Source organism: Ambystoma mexicanum, chromosome 11 (assembly GCF_040938575.1).
Source record: "Ambystoma mexicanum isolate Mex_15411 chromosome 11, UKY_AmexF1_1, whole genome shotgun sequence".
Classification (NCBI taxonomy): domain Eukaryota; kingdom Metazoa; phylum Chordata; class Amphibia; order Caudata; family Ambystomatidae; genus Ambystoma; species Ambystoma mexicanum.
Window position 1 is genome coordinate 900,497,640 of NC_090934.1, and position 22,997 is coordinate 900,520,636.

At 53.9% G+C, this 22,997-nt stretch overlaps 1 protein-coding gene across 1 annotated transcript in view; it reads right to left on the bottom strand.

Annotated features, from left to right (window-relative positions):
• Positions 1-22,997, bottom strand: part of LOC138505064 (mucin-19-like) — a 424,600-nt gene that overhangs the window by 172,744 nt on the left and 228,859 nt on the right. The gene's annotated exons all lie outside the window — the stretch shown is intronic.

The following is a 22,997-nucleotide window of genomic DNA, read 5'->3' on the forward strand; positions in this document are numbered from 1 at the left end:
GTCTCCCACCACCCCACCCCCCAGCCACCAGGGGCAGCCTCCACCAGGCCCCCACTCATGTCTCCCACCACCCCCACCCCCCAGCAGTGCAGGGGCAGCCTCCACCAGGCCCCCACCCATGTCTCCCACCACCCCCACCCCCCAGCAGTGCAGGGGCACCCTCCACCAGGCCCCCACTCATGTCTACCACCACCCCCACTCCCCAGCAGTGCAGGGGCAGCCTCCACCAGGCCCCCACTCATGTCCCCTATCACCCCCACCCCCCAGCATCCAGGGGCACCCTCCACCAGGCCCCCACTCATGTCTCCCACCACCCCCACCCCCCAGCATCCAGGGGCACCCTCCACCAGGCCCCCACCCATGTCTCCCACCACCCCCACCCCCCAGCCACCAGGGGCAGCCTACACCAGGCCCCCACTCATGTCTCCCACCACCCCCACCCCCCAGCAGTGCAGGGGCAGCCTCCACCAGGCCCCCACCCATGTCTCCCACCACCCCCACCCCCCAGCATCCAGAGGCACCCTCCACCAGGCCCCCACCCATGTCTCCCACCACCCCCACCCCCCAGCCACCAGGGGCAGCCTCCACCAGGCCCCCACCCATGTCTCCCACCACCCCCACCCCCAGCAGTGCAGGGGCACCCTCCACCAGGCCCCCACTCATGTCTCCCACCACCCCCACCCCCCAGCAGTGCAGGGGCAGCCTCCACCAGGCCCCCACTCATGTCCCCTATCACCCCCACCCCCCAGCAGTGCAGGGGCACCCTCCACCAGGCCCCCACCCATGTCTCCCACCACCCCCACCCCCCAGCCACCAGCCACCAGGGGCAGCCTACACCAGGCCCCCACTCATGTCTCCCACCACCCCCACCCCCCAGCATCCAGGCGCACCCTCCACCATGCCCCCACCCATGTCTCCCACCACCCCCACCCCCCAGCCACCAGGGGCAGCCTACACCAGGCCCCCACTCATGTCTCCCACCACCCCCACCCCCCAGCAGTGCAGGGGCAGCCTCCACCAGGCCCCCACCCATGTCTCCCACCACCCCCACCCCCCAGCATCCAGAGGCACCCTCCACCAGGCCCCCACCCATGTCTCCCACCACACCCACCCCCCAGCCACCAGGGGCAGCCTCCACCAGGCCCCCACCCATGTCTCCCACCACCCCCACCCCCCAGCAGTGCAGGGGCACCCTCCACCAGGCCCCCACTCATGGCTCCCACCACCCCCACCCCCCAGCAGTGCAGGGGCAGCCTCCACCAGGCCCCCACTCATGTCCCCTATCACCCCCACCCCCAGCAGTGCAGGGGCACCCTCCACCAGGCCCCCACCCATGTCTCCCACCACCCCCACCCCCCAGCCACCAGGGGCAGCCTACACCAGGCCCCCACTCATGTCTACCACCACCCACACCCCCCAGCAGTGCAGGGGCAGCCTCCACCAGGCCCCCACCCATGTCTCCCACCACTCCCACCCCCCAGCATCCAGGGGCACCCTCCACCAGGCCCCCACTCATGTCTCCCACCACCCCCAACCCCCAGCAGTGCAGGGGCAGCCTCCACCAGGCCCCTACTCATGTCCCCTATCACCCCCACCCCCCAGCAGTGCAGGGGCAGCCTCCACCAGGCCCCCACCCATGTCTCCCACCACCCCCACCCCCCAGCAGTGCAGGGGCACCCTCCACCAGGCCCCCACCCATGTCTCCCACCACCCCCACCCCCCAGCATCCAGGGGCACCCTCCACCAGGCCCCCACCCATGTCTCCCACCACCCCCACCCCCCAGCCACCAGGGGCACCCTCCACCAGGCCCCCACCCATGTCCCCCTGCACCCAGGTCCTCACAATCACCAACCATGTGCGTAATGGTCAGCCTCCACAGCCAAAATGCCCTACCAAGTAACCCATTCACCCACATGGAAATGGAAATTACATGTTACACCCCCAACATACATAAAGCAAATGAACCCATGTCTGTCACACACAATGGTTGCAAATGAATTGGAAAACACCCAACATGACATGCATGAAACCAATGAGATGATACCACACAGTGAAGTATGAAAACAAAATTGTATTAAAAAAATATGAATGCAAATGAATTGAAACAAACTACAATGCCAATGAAAAAAAGAAAAGGTGCATGTCCGTCCAAAAAAATTAAAAACACCAAATCCAAAAAAAATGTACTTCAAAGTCACATTAAAAATGAAATCAATCCGACAGAAAAAAAAAATCCAAACACCATTGCTCCATGGAGAAGAAATAAAAAATTAAAAAATAAAACAATCCATTGAAGAACTATGTACAAAATATCCAAGGGCCCATGAGCCCAACTGAACAAAGGAAACCTACAAAAAACCCTAACAAAAATGCAACTATATACAAAAAGTGGAGCTGTGTCCGTCGACTCCAAATCATAAGAATAAACAAATGAAACCTAAAACTAAAGAACTATATACAAAGGCGGCGGGCAAGTCCAGCGGCTCACTCCGTAGTGTTCCGGGCCAGGGCATCATCAAACTCCTCGTCTATGTCCCGGAGGCGGTCCTGTTCCATGGCCCCGAGGGTCCGCAGGGACGACGCCATCTGCTCCTCCAACCCCCTGCGGATTGCCTCGAGGCACTCGGCCCGCCTCAGGGCCCTCCACATGGAGTTCTCCGCCCTGACCATCGTGAGCCGCTCCTCTTCCGCCCGCCGCCGCTCCGCACCTATCTGCTGGCCCAACCGCAGCCACACGGAAGACACTTCCTGTCCTGGGTCGTCCTGCCCTCTGGCCGATGCCTGCCCCTCCGATGTTGATGGCCCCGAGCCATGATGCCTCCCACGTTGACTCTGCTGCTGCCTCCGACGCAACTGCCTCTGCCAGCACGACGGCATCCAGGCTGATGGAATCCACCGACGCCGTCGTGCACGTGCCCTGCCTGATGATGCCGGCACATCCTCCATCTGCTGGGGTACAGTTGCTGTGGTGTCCACCCCTGCTTGACCTCCGACTCCCGACTGTGGCAGGGATGGGATCCCCACCGAGCTGGCTGCATAGGTCAGGGCAGGTCCACAGGGGGCCCTGGTGGCATCTGGGCCGGAAGACGGCAAGGAGAACGACAGGCGTATAGCCTCCACAGAGGAGGAGAGGGCCGCCAGATTGGCCGACACATGCAGGAAACCCCCGAACATGGAAGATCCCAATTGGGCCACGTCGGCACGGTGCTCTTCGTGATGATGTGCGTGCTCCTCCCGGGAAGCACGCACGTCATCACGAATTGCACCCGCGCGCATCGCAACCCCAATCAGGACCTTCTCCATACGGACACGGGTCCCCTCGTCCGCAGGTAGAGGGGAGTCAGGTGACATGGACATCCCCTCTACCTGCGGACGGGCCTGGGACGGGGCATCCCTGCTGGTGCAGGGTGGTGCACTCACAGGGTCAGGGACAGCGACATGCACAGGCCCCTCCACGGTGACCTGTGCGGCCTCCTGCCCCTGGGCCTGGACTGCACCACTTGCACCAGCAGGGATGCCCCCACCAGGCCCCATGTGTGCCCCTGTGGCGGCCTCCTCCTCCTCTGTGGAAACCACCAACCTGGATGGCTCCTCACCGTCTTCCACCGTAGCAGGCCCCTGTGGGGGCTCACCCACCCCTTCCGCTGCAGCCGTGGTCTTGCTCCACAGCGCCGTCTCCGCCCTCTTATTCACTAGCCGCTGCGTAGAGGGAGACAAAGAACACAAGCATCAGGGTACTGTACAATGGTCCCCTAGACAGGAAGCAATAGCAGATGAGTACCACTGTCAAAGTACACTTCCATCATGTCCCTCCACAACACATGGGTCAGTCCAGGCAAAACACACACAGTAACAGGCATGGTGCATGCCATGGACATTTCCATACATGTCCAATGGACTCTTGAAACATACAATGATATGGAACTCACATGCATCATGGGTCATGCCTATCACATGCACACACTTCACCTCAGTCACATCCATCTGGCCCCATACACCCCAAACACAGCGGATACAAGGGTAACTAGGCTGCATCAGTGAATCTGTGCATTGTCACACACATGTGTCATGCATCCATGGCATGCACGAGTCACAGACACGCAGGTCAGGCACACAGACATGGCTACCATATATGTACCTGGCATCAGCACCCATCCCTCACCCCCACCCATGTCCAGGAACAGAGACTGGCATGCTCTCATGTTTAAAATCTGCATAGGGCTCCCCGTGTGGCATTTAAACACATGCAACAACCATGTGGTTCACACATCACTGGTCGCACATGCATTATCATGATGTCCCTGCACACATACATGCATACATGGCCTATGTCACACATACAGGCAAGTATCAGAGAACCAGCACACCGCAACATGCCCTGTCTCACACAGCAATGCTTGGACACTTACCGCTCAACTCCAGACGGGTCTCCCTCTCAAGGATCTGGGCGTGGAGCGCTGGGCGTACGCGTTCCAGGACCCTCATCTGGATGGAACTCATGCGGCCCTGGCCCCCCTCCACGAGGCGCCGGGCCTTCACGAGAGTCCTGGACTTCAAGTCCTCCCAGCGCTTCTTGATCTTCTGGACGTCGCGGGTTGCCACCCCCTCCGCGTTGATGGCAACCACACAGTCGGCCCAGATCCTCTCCCGTCCTTCCTTGCTGGCGCAGGACGATCCAAAGAGGGCATCATACTGCCCCAGGACATGCTCCACCAGGACACCAACTTCGGTGGCAGTGAAGCTGGTGCCCCTCTGCCCCTCTGGCCTGGGGTTGCCACTGGTGCCAGATGTGGAAGTGCCCGACATGGCAACCCCAGAGGCAGGTGTGGGTGGGCAACTGGGTCCTGGGGCTGGGCTGTGGAGCGATGTAATCCCAGTCGGGAGTCTTCAGTTCCAGCAGGGGTGGACACAGCAACTGGACCCCTGCAGATGGCTGATGTGCAGGCACCAAATGGCAGGGCACGGTGGCAGCAGGCAGGCAGGCAGGCAGGCAGGCAGCAGCAGATGGCACGTGGGAGGCTGCTCGGGGCACTGGGGGGCAGTAATTTGGCATTCTGGGCAGGAGCGTGGTCTTCCGTGTGTTTTCGCGTGGCCAGCTTTATACGGAGTGATTTGGCACGTGAAAATCCTGCACGTCAGCGTGAAATTCGAGGAAAGGCCCTTAGCGCGTAAGCGCGTCAGCACGCATACGCGATTCTATTGGACCAAAGGCCCTCAGCGCGTAAGCGCGTCTGTGACGTGACCCGCACGGGTGTTTCCCAAACAGCACGTGATGACGGAGCACACGTGGAAAGACTGCACGTCAGAGTGTCATCGCGTGTAATTGGACAAAAGTGCGCGTACACGCGATTGGCCTATGTACGTGTATTTGAGGGGTGCGCGGGCACTTACACACGCAAGTACGTCAGCGCACCTGTATCCCAGGGTGCGGGGCAATTTCCACACGCTATTGGACTGGGTACTGGATTTCAGGGGTGTGCGGGTCACACGCTCGCCTACAACACGCGCAACGCATAAATTTGCGCGCTAACAAAATAACAAGCTCAGACCCAGGATGAACATACCGTTCCTAGCAGCAGTGGCCGTGGGCTACCAAAGGAGGAGGAGGAGGATAGTCAGGGCCAGAATATTCACACCCAGAACCAGCCTTTTCGGGATGCCTGATGACCAGGTGTATGGGAGGTACAGGTTTCCACCACACATAATACTGGACCTGGTGAGTGAGTGGGAGGATGACCTCACATCACCCACCCTGTGCTCCCAAGCACTCAGCCCCCTGGAGAAGGTCCTCAATGTACTGCACTTCTTAGCCACTGGATCATTTCAGCGGACAAGTGCCATAGTGGGTGGGGTATCACAGGCCACCCAGTCACGCTGCCTACACCAGGTCTTGAACATCATCACTGCACGCCCATCAGTCCGCAGGTACATATACCTGCCCAGAACACCTGCAGAAAGGCATGCTGCCGCCCTGGATTTTTACGGTGTGGCACGATTCCCCAAAGTGCTAGGTGCCATCGACTGCACCCATGTGGCTCCACGTCCCCCCAGGGCATCAGAGCACATCTATAGGAACCGCAAGCACTGGCATTCCATCAACGTGCAGGTAGTATGTAATGCCAAGGGAATCATCACCTCAGTATATGCCAACTATCCCGGGTCCACCCACGACAGCTTCATTTACCGAATGTCCACCCTAAGCCGGGACCTAGAAGCTGGGCGGCATGGCGATACATGGCTGCTTGGTGAGTATGAATGCCACTGCACATGCATGCATGTCAAATACTGAGCAAGGTCACAACCCCACCAATGATACCAATCACCACCTCCACAGGGGACAGTGCCTACCCTCTCAGCCCCCACATGATGACGCCAATTCGGAACCCCACCACGCCACCCGAGGTAAGATATAACACAGCCCACATTACAACCCGGGGCATAGTGGAGCGCACATTCGGAGTGCTAAAGTCACGCTTTCGCTCCCTTGACCGTTCTGGCGGGCAGCTGTTATACGCTCCCCCAGTAGTGTGCAGGATCATAGTGGCAGCATGTGTCCTGCACAACGTTGCAACACGCCGGGGCCTGGCCGTGGACATGGTGGTGGCCCCACATCCCCAACCACATGCACAGCCGCTGCGCATGGGAGGGGAAAGGGCACGGGGGGAGGCAGCCCGTACACAGCTAGTGGCTAATTACTTCACATAGAAATCACACCCCTGTGGAGTGCACACTGCCCTGGCACATTCCATCTGACAATCAATGATGACTCAACCTGACACTGATCCTGAATGTCTGGAGAATCAACCGTGAAAACCATATCAGCCTGAGATTGTTCACCTGGAAGTGTTACAATGTGTGCATCCCTACCCACACAGACACCACCAATGCAGTTTTGTGAAGAAACACATTCAAGCAGCTAAAATGAATACCCACTTGCAAAATGCAACAAGAGGACAGTGCCATGTCAGCCAACCCATCCCCAGCACCGCCACATGACACACCGTGCCATGTCATGCTATTTGCAGGTAAACAAAGTAATCCCCACAACATGACACAAGTGTCACAATGTACAGTGTCCCTAATTGAAACTTACAACACCTGAAATGCTCACAGTAATGCAGGACCAACAACAAACTTGAGCAGGTACTACCATTAACATGACATCACAAATGTAATAAATTAGTAGTCTCACCACCTGGAAATGCCTGCACTCCCACCACTTCCAACTGTACAGTGTTGGCGCCATGTAGAGTTGTAGGTGCACTGCTGCCAACATGGACCCCATCTCCAAACTAGAGGGCCTTGTGTAGACATGAGGAAGGGACCTGCAAATTGGGAGGTAGACACAGATGTTGAGTTACACATCAATGCAACATGCAGTGTACAACACAACAGCAATATGCACTAGGAATGTATACACAGTATTGACTAGACTACCCACACATGTAGTGGGAGTCCAATGTCACCATGTACGTCAATGTCACTTGGGCACACCCTTTGCAAGCCCATGGAAACGGGAAGCAGGAGGGGTGTGTGTGACTCAAACCCAAGCATCTGAACCAAATACATGACAAGCCTGCATGTGCCCAGCCACAATGCAGCATATGCCCACAGGAACCACGGAAGGCAACAAATTGTCCCAAAAAAATTGGGAAAAATAAAAATAAAAATAAAAATAAATAGAAAATGGCCATTGATGGGCCCGGGGTGGCTGGGGAAGCCACCCAGGAGGTCCGAGGACAGGGTGCACACCAAAACCCACCTGTGTGAATCCTGGGAAAAAAAAGCACCTCCATGGGCTCATGGCCCACACGGCTACCCTATTGTGGGAGTATCACTGCTGTCGCTATTATCACCCTGTGCAGCTGCATCCGGAGGTGGTTGCACTATGGGAGGCAGCCCACGCAAGGCCCTAGTCTGCTCCTCCATGGCTGCAAGCATGCGGGTGTGGTAGGTCTCGTTCTGGAGGATGAGTGTGCGGAGGTCCCCATGCAACAACTCACGGGATGCCCGGACCTCCGCCCTCGTTGCCTGCATCTCAGCTGAGAGCGTACGGGTGAGACGCTCCAGCTGCTGTTCTGTCCTTTGGTGTGTTGAAGCCTCAAGCTCAACAAGAGTCGTCCTGAGGTGAAGGAGCTCCTGCCTCAGGGCTTCCCTGTGGCCCTGGGACTCTATGGAGATGGCCTCCTGCAGAGTCGCCAGTGCCGCCCGCCTGTCCCTGTTGGACGACAACATGTCCTCCCTGTGTGACTGGCAGATGGAGTCGGTTGCCTGCTGTAGTCGCTCCATCAGCCTTTCAGGGGGGACAATGGAAGTGGCCACCCTATCCATGGCCTGAGCCATCATCTCGGATGATGCTGCCTGTTGGGTTGCCATACCGTAAATGGATTGCTCCCATGCGGTATTGCCAGGTGGCGTACGGCCACCACGTCGGCGGGCACCACACCTGTCTGGGGCAAGGCGAACTGCGCCTTGCTGTGCCGGCACTGCCTGAGGCTGCAAGACTGCTTTCCCCCTCTGATCTGCTGGCCCAGGAACAGGATCAGATGTCGCGGAGTGTGACCCTGCATCCGTAACCACCAAAGGCGTAGCTGCCAACACTGACATCCCCATTGAGGGTTCTGACCCTGGTGCAGGTGGGTGGGACAGAACAGAATCCCTCCCTGGAATTCTCACCTGCGACGGTACGTAGGTCTCATCATCCGAATCAACACCTGAGTACAGCTCAGGGGAGGTGCAGCCAGAGACACCCCTTGAGAGCACGACCTGCAGCACTTGTGCGTCTTCCCCTGCAAAGACATAAAAACAAAGAAATGGAAACAGACATTAGCACCATGGCACACAATGAGGGCTGAGAAGCAAGAGAACCAGTACTTGATTGACACATGTCCCACATGACTAAAACCCTCCCATGCATGCACCCTCACTGCATATGAAGGGCAGGCAAATGGCACACACTGATGACACCAAGATGGAAGATGAACACATTTTCTGCATGCTGCCTGGCAGTGGCATCACACATTGGCCTGTGATTGCCAGGTGAAACACACATGCCATCACACAGATGGCATGTACCATTGCTATTGAGTAAAGATGGAGAGGAGGGCAGCACCTATTCATTCAGTCCAGTTCCCGCTTGTAATAGCTTTTCTAATTCAAACAGGTCAGATTTTTCACCTGGAGCTGCCAGTCCAAAATGGTCCAATTGCACAGGGACATGTGTGAACAAATGATATCCAGGTAACAAAGTCACTCCACTTTACCATAGCCATGTCAGACATGTGACTAGAGGACTGAGAAATGCCTAGTAAAAGTGGTGGAATGCAAACAATCTGCCTGAATGAACAGAGAAAAATAAGCAACAATGTTGTGGCAAGGTGACACTTCAAGGGCAACTGGCGTGCTGTTGGGCTAGATGTCTACTGTTGGCAGAAGGGATACTGCTATGGCCAAATGCAGCTGCGCAGGATGTATTGCATGAAGCACATGGCTGACCCATACGACTCAGGCGCACACACTCTCACCTGGCACACAAACAGAAGCCCTCACAAACACACCATGCACATGGATGACACACACATGCATGTGCACTCACCGGACAATGCCTCGTAATCAGGCAGATCTCCCACGCCTTGGATCTGTTCCTCCGTGACGTAGGTCCCAGCGACTGACTCATGTGGAGTGAGTTCCATGTCTACTACTGGAGACCCACCTCCAGTCACTAGAGTTGCGGCATGACTTGAGGCCAGCTTATTCTTTGCCCTGCGCTTTAGGTCATTCCAGCGCTTATAGCAATCATTGGCTGTGCGCCTCACGATTCCAAGGGCACTTACGATGTCCGCAACGGTCTGCCAGTGTGCCTGGCGTTGTGCAGGTGTGGTCTTGGATCCTGCAACAATGACCATCTCGTTATCATGTCCGGACACATACTCGACAAGTGCATTCAGTTCGTCATCCGTGAAGCTGGGCTTCCTCAACGGGCCGGACTGTGTAGCCGTGTCTGGGGCATCAGCCTGTGCCGGACGAGCACTCTTCCTCTTCCGCTTGGAAGGTGGTGGTGATCCTGAGTGTCCTGTGCCGCTCTGGACACTAGGGGCAGGAGCCCTGGTGGACTCTGTATCAGGAGTGTGGGATTGCACACTCAGCATGGGAGTTGGTGCAGGCATTGGCTCAAGTGTAATGGTGTCAGGGGGAATGTCAGCAGGATGGACTAGGACCGACACTGTCCTGGCTGGGTGTGTGAGAGCTGGGGTGGATGGAGCTGCAGCTGCCCCTGCAGCCTCTCCGCCCTGCCTACTTGGGGCAGCAGATGACCTTGCTGCCCCAGATCCACGTGGCATGATGACATCAACGTGCACCAGCGCACGTGTCATAGGCCTGCTGACCTGGAAGTCAGCCATGGAGTCAGCCAGGTCTGGTGCCACAATGGGCTGGTCCAACAAGGGCTGAGCATGGATGGTGTCAGCCACATCAGCCTCAACGGGAGGGGGGGGGATTATGGGTGCCCTTGACTGGTCCTCCACACATGGGGGACAGGCTCACCCTGCAAGTAATGACCACGTCCCCTACCGGATCCACCACGGCCACCACTTGTGGCTCTTCCACCTTTGCCACCCTTCCGGAATCCTCGCCTCCCAGCCATGGCACTGATGTTAATGTGCGTATGGGAGTGGCTGTAAACTATTGTCCTGGGCAATTGGGGGTCAAAGGGGTTGGGTACCAGATGGTAATTGTACCCTAGTGCTCTAGCAAGGCTGAATGTAACCCCTGGGGAAAGATGACGGGTCACGCTACGCACAGGAGGCCCAAAAAAGGGAGATGACGTGCACGCAACCCCTCCTAGACCACGTGTGCAGAAAGAAAAACCTGCACTACGCTGTGGCACCCAGTAACACAAGAATGAACGTATGCGTGTCACACGCAGCCTAGAATGACCTCTGAAGGGGTAGGCTACACACGGGGCAAGCACAGATGTTAGATACGTGCGTGACTCACCGTCTGCCAGGTAAAAGAGCGTGAAAAAGGAGCACGTTTGGTTGGCAACACCCCCACCAAAAGAAGATTTGTACGCTGTCTGAGGAGACAGGACAACAGTAGAAGGGAACACTGTTTGAGGGAACAGGCCCAGGTAAACCAGTAAAAGAGAAAAAAGAGAAAAAGCTGTCAGAGGTAACAGGGAGTACGAACTTGAAACGCCGTGAAGTAAATCGCGTGTGAAACGAAAAGAAGTACAGAATTCACCCACTCGCTCTCCACGAAAAGCACGCACAAGGAAATGGTGTTCTACACGTACCTTTTATGCAGGCCCACACGGCCAGCGTCACTTACGCGGCGTGTACGCGCTAGGGCCATTTCCACCAATTACACGCTTTGTCACTTCTGCGTGTAGGGCCATTTCCACCAATTACACGCTTTGTCACTTCTGCGTGTAGGGCCATTTTCACCAATTACACGCTTTGTCACTGCCGCGTGTACGCGCTAGGCCCATTCCCACCAATTACACGCTTTGACACTCGGACGTGTCTTTCATTTTTTTCACATGCAACATTTTCCAACGTGTGCCCAATTCAACGTGCACGTGACTTCATAGACGCGCATACGCTGGAGACGCGTTTACGCGCTAAGGGCCTTTCCTCGAATTACACGCAGACGTGTTGGATTTTCACTTGCCAAATCACTCCGTATCAAGCTGGCCACGCGTTCACACACGGAAGACCACGCTCCTGCCCAGAAGGCCAAATTACTGCCCCCCAGAGCCCTGAGCACGCTCCCACCTGCCATCTGCTGCTGCCTGACTGCAAGTTTGGTGTTGTGTGTGCATGTGTAGTGTACTCCCTATGTTGCATGTGATGTGTGGATGACCTTTGGCTGCTCATGCTGTTGTATGTGAAGGGATGGTGCTGGCTGTTGCATTATGGGTGTGGTATGGCTCATGTGTGCAAGTTGAAATGACATGTGTGTTGGGGATTGTGATGCCATGTCTGAGGTTTACCAATGCCACTCATGTATAACTGTCATGTGTGTATGAGTCCATTTTACAGTGCCCTGATGCCTGTGTTTTCTTTCTCCCTGTCTGCAGCGTCAACTGATGAAGAGGGCGGAGAAGGTGCTGTGGAGCACAGCGGCAGGGGTCGCACCACCAGCTGGAGACGCAAGGCCCGGATCCCCTCCCAGGTTGTGATCTCGTCGGGGAGTGAGGAGTCCGGTGCTGCGTCCCAGGCCGCAGCTGCCGAGGGGAGGTCCAAGAGGCGGAGGTTGGAGTTGGTCTCCTCGGCAGCAGAAGGGGCAGCTGGGACCCCACAGGGCCCAACGGGGGAAGATGGCACGGAGTCATCCAGGTTGGTGGGGGGTTTGGTGGAGGAGGAGGCCGTGCAAGCGACAGTGGCGGGGTCTGGAGGTGGGGATTCCACTGGTGCTAGTGGTGCAGTGCAGATCAGGGACAGGAGGCAGCACAGGCCGCCGCGGAGTTGCCTGTGTGCAATCCTGTCCCTGCTCCTGTCACTGCATCATCTTGCACCAGCGGGGATGCCTACCTCCAGACCCGTTCTCAGGGAGAGGATTGGCTTACGACACCTGGCCTTCCACTCCCTGCGGATGTGGCTATCCTGCACCAGGTTGTGCCTGTCCAGGGTGGGGTGGCGTTGCGTCAACGGGCCATGCGAGCTGACCTGCAGTCTTTTCATGATGAGTCTGCACGTCTTCTCGCATGGCTCGTTGACCGCGTTGACCCACTGGGACAGCTCACCAGGACTGGATTCCTCCGTTTCCTGGACCTTGTTCCGACCCCCTTCTCCACAGAACCCCCTATGCCTCAGTCGTCCTCCATGCCATCTTCCCACCCATGTGTCACCTGGGTGCCCTGTGGAGCTGCCTCCCACCGTGCGGCCAGGCTGGTGGACAACAGATCCCTGCCACAGTCGGGAGTCGGACGTCCAGCAGGGGTGGCCACGTCAACGACTGCACCCCAGCTGGAGGAGGATGTGCAGGCACCATCGGACAGGGCACATGGACAGCAGCAGCTGCAGCAGCAGGAGGCTGTAGGTGGGAGCCACGATAGCTCGGGGCCTTCAACATCGGAGGGGCAGGCATCGGCCGGAGGGCAGGAGGACCCTGGACGGGAAGTGTCTTCCGTGTGGCAGTGGTTGGGCCACGCCATAGATGCGGAGCAGCGGCAGACAGAAGAGGCGCAGCTCACGATGGTCAGGGCGGAGAACTCCATGCGGAGGGCCCTGAGGCGGGCCGAGTGCTTCGAGGCAATCCGCAGGGAGTTGGAGGTCAACATGTCGGCGTCCCTGCGGACCCTCGGGGCCATGGAACAGGACCGCCTCCGGGACATAGACGAGGAGTTCGATGATGCCCTGGCCCGGAACACCACTAAGTGAGCCGCTGGACTGGCCCGCCGCCATTGTATATAGTTATTTAGTGATAGGTTTCCTTTGCAGTTTATTTTTCTTTGGAGTCGACGGACACTGCTCCACCTTTCTGAATACTTTGTACATAGTTGGACTTTGGATTTGGATATTTTTTTAACTATGAATATTTTTTGCCATGGAGCAATGGTTTTCTATTTCTTTTTTACCTTCATTTACTTTTCATGGACTTGAACTTTGGAAGATATTTTTTCGTATTGTCATTTATTGATTTCATTTTGAAAAGAGACAGCCTGCTTAATTTTATGATTATTTTACTTGTGTATTTTGGTTGATTTTGATAGCCATTGCTGTTGTTTTTAATACATTATTTTGATTTTTTCATTCTTCAATGTGTGGTTTCATCTCATTGTTTTCATGCATGTCATGATATGGGTTTTCAGGTTCCCTTGCAACCATTGTGTGTGTGTGAGACACATGTGTTGATTTACATTGTTTCCATTGGAGTAGTATCATGGGCACATGTAATACTTGGTTGTGTCTTTGGGCTGTGGTGGCTGGCCATGAGGCACATGCTTGAGGATTGTCAGGGCCTGTGGGCAGGGGGACATGGGTGGGGGCCTGGTGGAGGGTGCCCCTGGTGGCGGGGGGGTGGGGGTGATAGGGGACATGAGTGGGGGCCTGGTGAAGGCTGCCCCTGCACTGCTGGGGGGTGGGGTGGTGGGAGACATGAGTGGGGGCCTGGTGGAGGGTGCCCCTGGTGGCTGGGGGGTGGGGGTGGTGGGAGACATGAGTGGGGGCCTGGTGGAGGCTGCCCCTGGTGGCAGGGGGGTGGGGGTGGTGGTAGACATGAGTGGGGGCCTGGTGGAGGCTGCCCCTGCACTGCTGGGGGGTGGGGGTGGTGGGAGACATGAGTGGGGGCCTGGTGGAGGGTGCCCCTGGTGGCTGGGGGGTGGGGGTGGTGGGAGACATGAGTGGGGGCCAGGTGGAGGCTGCCCCTGGTGGCTGGGGGGTGGGGGTGGTGGTAGACATGAGTGGGGGCCTGGTGGAGGGTGCCCCTGCACTGCTGGGGCGTGGGGGTGGTGGGAGACATGGGTGGGGGCCTGGTGGGTGGGGCCCTGGTGGCTGGGGGGTGGGGGTGGTGGGAGACATGGGTGGGGGCCTGGTGGAGGGTGCCCCTGGTGGCTGGGGGGTGGGGGTGGTGGGAGACATGGGTGGGGGCCTGGTGGAGGGTGCCCCTGGTGGCTGGGGGGTGGGGGTGGTGGGAGACATGGGTGGGGGCCTGGTGGAGGGTGCCCCTGGTGGCTGAGGGGTGGGGGTGTTGGTAGACATGAGTCGGGGCCTGGTGGAGGCTGCCCCTGCACTGCTGGGGGGTGGGGGTGGTGGGAGACATGAGTGGGGGCCTGGTGGAGGCTGCCCCTGCACTGCTGGGGGGTGGGGGTGGTGGGAGACATGGGTGGGGGCCTGGTGGAGGCTGCCCCTGCACTGCTGGGGGGCGGGGGTGGTGGGAGACATGAGTGGGGGCCTGGTGGAGGCTGCCCCTGCACTGCTGGGGGGTGGGGTGGTGGGAGACATGAGTGGGGGCCTGGTGGAGGCTGCCCCTGGTGGCTGGGGAGTGGGGGTGGTGGTAGACATGAGTGGGGGCATGGTGGAGGGTGCCCCTGCACTGCTGGGGGGTGGGGGTGGTGGGAGACATGGGTGGGGGCCTGGTGGAGGGTGCCCCTGGTGGCTGGGGGGTGGGGGTGGTGGGAGACATGGGTGGGGGCCTGGTGGAGGGTGCCCCTGGTGGCTGGGGGGTGGGGGTGGTGGGAGACATGGGTGAGGGCCTGGTGGAGGGTGCCCCTGGTGGCTGGGGGGTGGGGGTGGTGGGAGACATGGGTGGGGGCCTGGTGGAGGGTGCCCCTGGTGGCTGGGGGGTGGGGGTGGTGGTAGACATGAGTGGGGGCCTGGTGGAGGCTACCCCTGCACTGCTGGGGGGTGGGGGTGGTGGTAGACATGAGTGGGGGCCTGGTGGAGGGTGCCCCTGCACTGCTGGGGGATGGGGGTGCAGGGGGACATGAGCAGGTGTGCAGGGTAGTCCCCTGTTTTGTGGGCTGCCTGCAGGGGCCGTGGAGGGTGTACAGGGAACACCTGTGAGGACCCACCCAGCCTAATCGTGTGTGTAACTTCCCACGCACCCCTGTAATACACGTACCAAGCCAAATCGCGTGTGATAATTCCCGCGCACCCCTGTAATACACGTACCTGGCCAAATCGCATGTGAGAATTCCCGCGAACCCCTGTAATACACGTACCCAGCAGAATCGCGTGTAAAACTTCCTGTGTACCCCTGTAATACACGTACCCAGCCAAATCGCGTGTGATAATTCCCGCGTACCCCTGTGATACACGTGCCCTGGCTAATCGCGTGTAAAACTTCACGCGTACCCCTGTAATACACGTACCCTGGCCAATCGCGTGTTAAACTTCCTGCGTACCCCTGTAATACACGTACCCTGGCTAATCGCGTGTATAACTTCACGCGTACCCCTGATATGCACGTTACCCGCTTTGCGTTCCTTGTTTGGCAGCCCTGTAAACTGGTCCAGGGTTAGCGCAGCCCTTTGCGATGATTTTGCGATTTTGATGGCTTTTCCTTGCTCGAGGGCGTTCTTGGGGGCGTTACTGGCGCTGCTGCGGGGTCGCTGCGATACTCTGCGCCACGGCTGGTTTGGGAGCCTAAAATCCATGAATACGCTGTGCGCGGAAATCGGTTTTAGCGCACGTGCCTGGCGCAGACAATCGCACGCGGACACTGCGCCAGCCGCTTGCGACACTTTTCTGCGAAATTCTATGAATTACCCTGTTAATCTATACGTACAACTGTATGTACTTAAATGTTTCAAAGTATGTTGTTTAACAAATTCTACTATAATTACTATACAAATATCACTTTGGCGTGGCCAGTGTCCACATTCATACTCCCCCTATATTAACTATAATTACTATGGCTGTGGCCAGATTCTTGGGGACATGGCCTGCAGCATTTACCACAACAATAGAATTCAACCATATCATAGGTACACACATTACACACATTAGTTCATCATAGAACATGTCTCTCCCCACACCGTCACACAAAGCCCTCCCCAACCCCAATGGTGTCCGAGGGCACATGTCCGTATTTGCGTATTGATGTATATGAACACCACGCCACCCTCTGATCCAGAGGTGTCCACGGACACCAAATTAGGAAATGGGTCTGCCGGTCAGACGCAGATATCAAACTTTTTTTTAAACACTTTTTGGCCATTTTAAAAAGAAATATTGGATGGATTTACACCATATTTGCAAAAGCACACTTTTGGGACCATGCCGCTGCTCCTTGCGCAGGTATACTGCAAATCCGTCCAGCGGTTTCGGTTGTAGGAGTGAGTAAAATTTGTTTCCATTATGTCTAGCAGGATTTCAAAAGTTTTGGGAACCCCTATAGCTTTGCCCCCCTTGACAAAACAGCGGCAAACTTAGAAAAATCATTCCAAGGTGGCCATAAACCTTTTTTTGTGCAACGTTTGGTGAGTTATAAGCCGCTCAAAAACTGATCTTCCTATGAGTTGAGCAACTTACCCATGACTACACAGAGCAGCGGACGCTAAGAATCATTGACTTAGCAAATATTCTATTAATAATAACTCTTGGCTTGTTTTGCATTTCTGTATGAAATTTTACAAAAGCGGTTTTCTGTCTCATGCCCACAAATTCGGATTGTTCAAAGCTATTTTGCACAACAGTTGAAAAATAAGAAAGGAATGAATAAAAGGGAGGTTTTTCACCTTTTGCATTGGTTTTCCGATAGGCGAAAATGCACATTCATTAAGCATGCACCCCAAATCAGGCCCAAAAAAGTGCAGATGTGTCTTTTGGTGGTTTGGGGCAAATTCGCTGAGCAGTTTTAAAATAAATGTGGTTGAGAACAGGATCTTGGCATGAACATCTTTGACATATAACCCATGGTGCATTGCAGCAACTGCAATCTTTCACAAAGGAAAAGTTGCCATTTTTTCACAGATACAAGGCATGCTTGAGAGAATTCTAAAGAGAAAAAGAAGTCACAAAATTCTCAAACATATGTTAGCACATGAAAATAGTAATTGACCTCCTTTCAGCCAATCGGAATGTTCAGGGTGCAGTCAATAACTACTGGTATTAACTGCATTCTGGAAACATCTGGAGGAGTAGGTGCAAAACTAAGTGTGATTCTATTTATACAGTAGTGGAGTAATCACCTGTAAAAGTAATAAAGTTTAATTTTGCTGTTTTCTGGTGCAACTGGGTAAAGCCGCCCGACCACCTGGGACCAAATATTTTGCATTGTTACCAACAGGTACCCCCAAATGCACTCTACTGTGACTTTTAATTCATTTAAACAAAACAGGTTATAATCAAACAATTAACAATACAAAAATCAATATGGTTAACTTCATTCAAAACCAAAAAGGTTTACAAAGTGTTTGGCATCTCACTTCACATGCATGACTCCAACTCTTTAGGCAAGGTAAAGAGTATTTCTTTTTACATGTGCATACAAGTAACACAAAAACCTCAAAACATGTAAGTTGTACTGAACTTAGACAGTTCAAAAGCGTTCAAACAAACACCAAGCAGCTACATTTAAAGTGCACCATCCTACAAGTGTTATTCACTGACACTCAAAAGAAGTCGATGCATTTTGCAGTCTAAATCCATTTTCAAGGCTGTAACTCTGCTGGTTTTCTAATTTCAAAAAGGTCTTTAATACCTAAACAAGGCATAAAATAAGCAGTGTCGCAGAGCAATTTGCAATGCAATTCTGTAGGTTTGCTAATTAAATTGGCACTTATGTAGCAAACCTTGCTATTTAAGTTAACCTGTTCAATGAGATCGCCCTGCATTCCTCACTTGCCTTCAGAGCTCCCCCCACCCTCTTCTCTGTTTGCTGCAAGTTCAAAAGGGCTAATGGAGAGACAGTACAGCAGCCTCCTCCACCCTTATGTGCCAAAGGCCTGTGTGAGTATGAAAGCAATAATCTTGTTTTCTTTTTCAAATAATTGCAAACCAGAAGTAATTGGGATAATACCTTTTATTAAACTAACTGTATCCTTTCTTCCAAAGACAATCGTGTTATTTATTTTTAATGCAATAATTCAATTCCATTTCTAAAAATGTAATTAGTTGTTATCATACATAATTACAGTATTGGACACTTTTGAAAATATGCATGATCAAACGGCCAAATGCTTTTGAGGGCAAACCTAGTTCTGTAACATGTTTATTGCATGCAGCTTGCAACTGGTGCTAAACTCACGAGCTGATCCCGTACTCCTTCATTCTTTTGTCTTCTCACCCTTTTGCTTTATACCAGCTACCCTGAAAGGGAGATGGCTGTTAACTACAATATTCCCCATAGTTTGCCCAGTTCTCTGCCTGCTACACAATCCAATCTGCTTAGTCTGTTACTTTCTTTCCCCTTACATAATGAATAGACAAGGCTTACTAGATGTTTACGCACAGCAGCGATCAAAAGTTCCATCCAGTCTGTACATCTATAGATCTACTCAATATCATCATTGTAGTTAGCCTCCAGAGTACGCTTTGCTCTAGGATTATAATTAAATTATATATTAGCACCTTCAGTAGAGAGCTGGCCAAACTGTTTCTATCATATCTATTTGTGTCCATTCACGCAGTGGACCTTTTACAGACACTCATCCAGGGCTTGCAGAGTATTTTTCACCCACTCACATAGTCAAGTAGATTTTAAGAAGGTCCAGTACCATTCGCAGGGGATGTTTGAAACTTTTATTTAAACTTTACTTTTTTTGCACAAGTATCAAATAAATGTCACTGTGCAGGGTTAGCCTCTGGGTTGCAGCAGTCGTGCCAAACTAACGCTGGATTGTAGTGACATGCACCATTTTACAGAAAGCAAATTTAAACTTGTCATCTGTTGCCATGGGTCTAATGCATTTCTCTTCAGTCGAGTGGGAAAACTAAGTTATTCGACCAGAAAGTGTAGTGAAAATCTAAACAATTTACAAGAACTCTGACTTATTCAGTGGTACACAAAACCACTGCATTGCTGTTCATTTGTATGGTACATGTAACTTCTAGTGGCATTAAAATTATTAGTACAACATTGCTAATCAAATGGGGTTGTTTGCTAATCAAGAACATTTTAATTAGCAAACTCTGTTAATCAATTTTGGAAAACTCATTTATGCCTTGCCTAAAGAATATAGTTCATAATTACTATGCCATTCATTTAAGACTTCAAATCCGACACCATTAACATGTCACTTACTAACCTCTCTGAGAGAGAAGTTTCATCTCATAAGTTTACACCTAAAGGGCAGAAGCAAAGACACAGTCAGTCCTTCATGTTCAGAGTCCACTAATCTAACAGTTTGTGTACCATACATAGAGTGTAACATAAAGTGTACTCGCCCTCAGGTGAGAATCATGTTGCCCATGTTCCAAAACAAAAGCAGAGTGTAGAGGAGGAGCCAAGTACCCCCACCTCAACCACTTCGCCTATATTGCCTATATGTTTTGAACCATGTATGTATGCAACTTACACAGAGCAGTAAAAATGACAAAGGACAGAGTATGAGAAACCATGCACCAGTAAAAATCACAATACCTAAGAGAATCCTAGAAGCAAGATTCCTATTTAGGAAACCATATTTGCATTCAAGGAAGTATGACAGTTGTTTAAATGAGATTCTTGAAGAAGCAGAGCAGATAAACGGGAAAGATGAATGGTGACGTCACACTGGCCCTCATTACGACCCTGGCGGAAATCGAAAAACGATGGCGGAAATGCAATACCGCCATCGAATAGCGCTCGGTGCGACTATGACCCGTCACCGCAAAGTACGAAGCCATTAGCGACACCGTAGTGAACGCCAACGCTAACTGCACCAAGCACGCGCGCGCGCGCCATGCCAAACCGTAAACACCACCATGGCGCAAGGGTACGCCAATTCCGACCCTAGCGGACATGTACCTAACGCCATCAAGCATGGCGGAATGTACCATTCCGCCATGGTGAGAAGTACGGCATCGCGAATCAACCGTAAACGGCCCCACTGAGTGCCTGTACACCGCTCCCTGCCCACAAAGTACAACTCCCCGTAGGTGCAATGAAGTCACAATGCAACCAGTGAAATGTACAAGTCACCCATGCATGCCAACGAACAAATGAAACACAAGAGGGGCCAATGGGAGCTGCAGGGCACAGATGGCACGAATACAGAAGCCATCCCAAAGGACATGACCACAGTCCCCCACCAAGAAACGCACGCAAACACAGGCACCTGTGACCAGCAATATTCAGAAAATCACATCATTCCACCAGTCCACCTGGCTGACCGGCATCTGTTACACAAAACCCAATCCCCCGCCCCTGAGCATGACAACATTCAAACAGTCAGCCCCCATCCCTGACCTCACGGGCTTCGTAGGCAAACGCGCCCAGTACAGTACCACGCAACTAAACTCCGAAGCTGGAACCCAATGCAGATCTCCTCACAATACATCGCTCCCCAAATAGGAATATGCCACATCACTTGCAAAGAAGAACGCTACACGGGCCAAATCAGAATAGAAATTTAATGCACAACAAAATCACCAAACCCATACAGCCATCAGGCCATGAACTCCAAAACACATTTCACCATTGTGGGCTGCATCCGCAAGAAATGACCAGCCACTACTTGTGTGACGCCCTGTTCCATCATGGTACACAGAGCCACATTCACGTACGAAAAGGCAACATGGAAGCGCACAGAACCGTAGGGCCGTCCCAATGGGGAGGCACTAGTCCAGCTGAAAGGCCGAAATGTTGCTCCGAGCCACCAGTACTGCGTAAGGGCATGTGGCCCATTGGCGATCGTCCCATAAGATCGTAATGCTGCTCCACTGATTAACACGAAGCAGCAGGTGTCGGGAGTAAAACCCATCTGCAGGAGTGGCATACAGATGGCAGTGGCAAAAGGGGAGGAGATACCTGTCAACCAAAAGAAAAGAAAAAGAACAGAATGGCCATCAGAACTACATTCCAACAACTCACTTCAATGATCACACTAAATCCACAGCCATATGCATGCTAGCCCACTCCAAAGGTTCATCACCACCCCAAAACCACTTGCGACTCATAACTATCTATATCGAGGTGTAAACACCATCACAAACGAGTGTACCTGTGCATGCGTCTGTCAAAACAGAATCCATCAGATGGGATTGGTAACGTGCATGGACACAAGTGTCTGAGGGCGCGTCGAGACAGGGAGGGCTCAACAAGGCCAGATAGACGATGGTCCCACTATGGCAGCCCTGCATCACATAGCGTAGGGGAGGCGGATAGATCCCAAGAAGCCCTGTACATGGCAAACTCTGTATCAAATCACCTGCCCATGCATCCATTCATCATTCCCTCATCCCGGGATTAAAACGCCTGAATATTTACTCACATAACATTAGAAATATCCATTGAGTCTGTGCGTTATGCAGCCTGCAAAATCCACAGTGCCCCAGCCCGTAATTCCAGTGTAGTGAAGTAACATGTATTTGGGAACGTCCGGCCTCTTCGCCCACGTCGCCATTGCGCATCCCAAACCATTCATATCAATCATTGCATCCTCGCCATGGCCCCTGTCCCAAGGACATTGAACAATAGTACGTTATATTTGCAGTCAGACCTGTGGGCATTTCCTCGCCGCCAGCTGAAAACCGAAAGCGCCGCCCTTCGAATTCCTCATTTGCAACATCACGTCGAAGAGGCATCTGTGGCCGTTTGGAATCACTAATTAATCCATCGAGTGCGGCTGTGTGTGAAAATGGCAACTGCCTTCACCCACAAATGGGACGCCCCGCCCGTCGTTGCAACTCGGTACAGTGATGCATGAGGGTCGACCGTTACTCGAGTACTACGTTCCACTGACCCTTCACAAGTCTGTTCGCGACTGCACAGATAGAATGTGAAACAATAGGACCACAGCAGAATGAACATATCAACCAATGTTACACGGCCATCGGGTACAAATACATGATTGCAATAGCAAGATGCCATTCCCCCAATTGCAGCGTTGTGTGCTCGGCCAAAGGGGAGAGCAGTTTGCACAGGTGGAATGAATCACCACAGGTGGAGGCCATACAGCCTGAAAACACATAAACTGCACACCCAGTCTCCTCCCACAACCACACCGAAATGCTACCGGCAGGACTCGCGATGTTGGCCCTGGGGGACATGATAGCACTGCAAGTACTCCAACTCCAAGAAGAAGACGAACACCAACTACAACCGGCCGCACGGAGGAGACGCAGGAGGAGGAGGAGGGCAAGGCAGGGCCAGCAAGGGCCGCCAGCACAGCCACTACCACCACGCAGGCAGCCCGCAATCCCACACCTCCGAGCACATCCGTTCAACCTCACTGATGAGCAGATCCACACCCTCTACCGTCTGGACCGGGACACCATAGCCGCCATTGTGGACATGACACAGGCTGACCTTGTCAGCATGATAGATAGCCCAACCGCCATCCCACCCCTACTGAAGGTGGTGTCTGTACTCCACTTCCTGGCCACAGGCACCTACCAGCACACAGTCG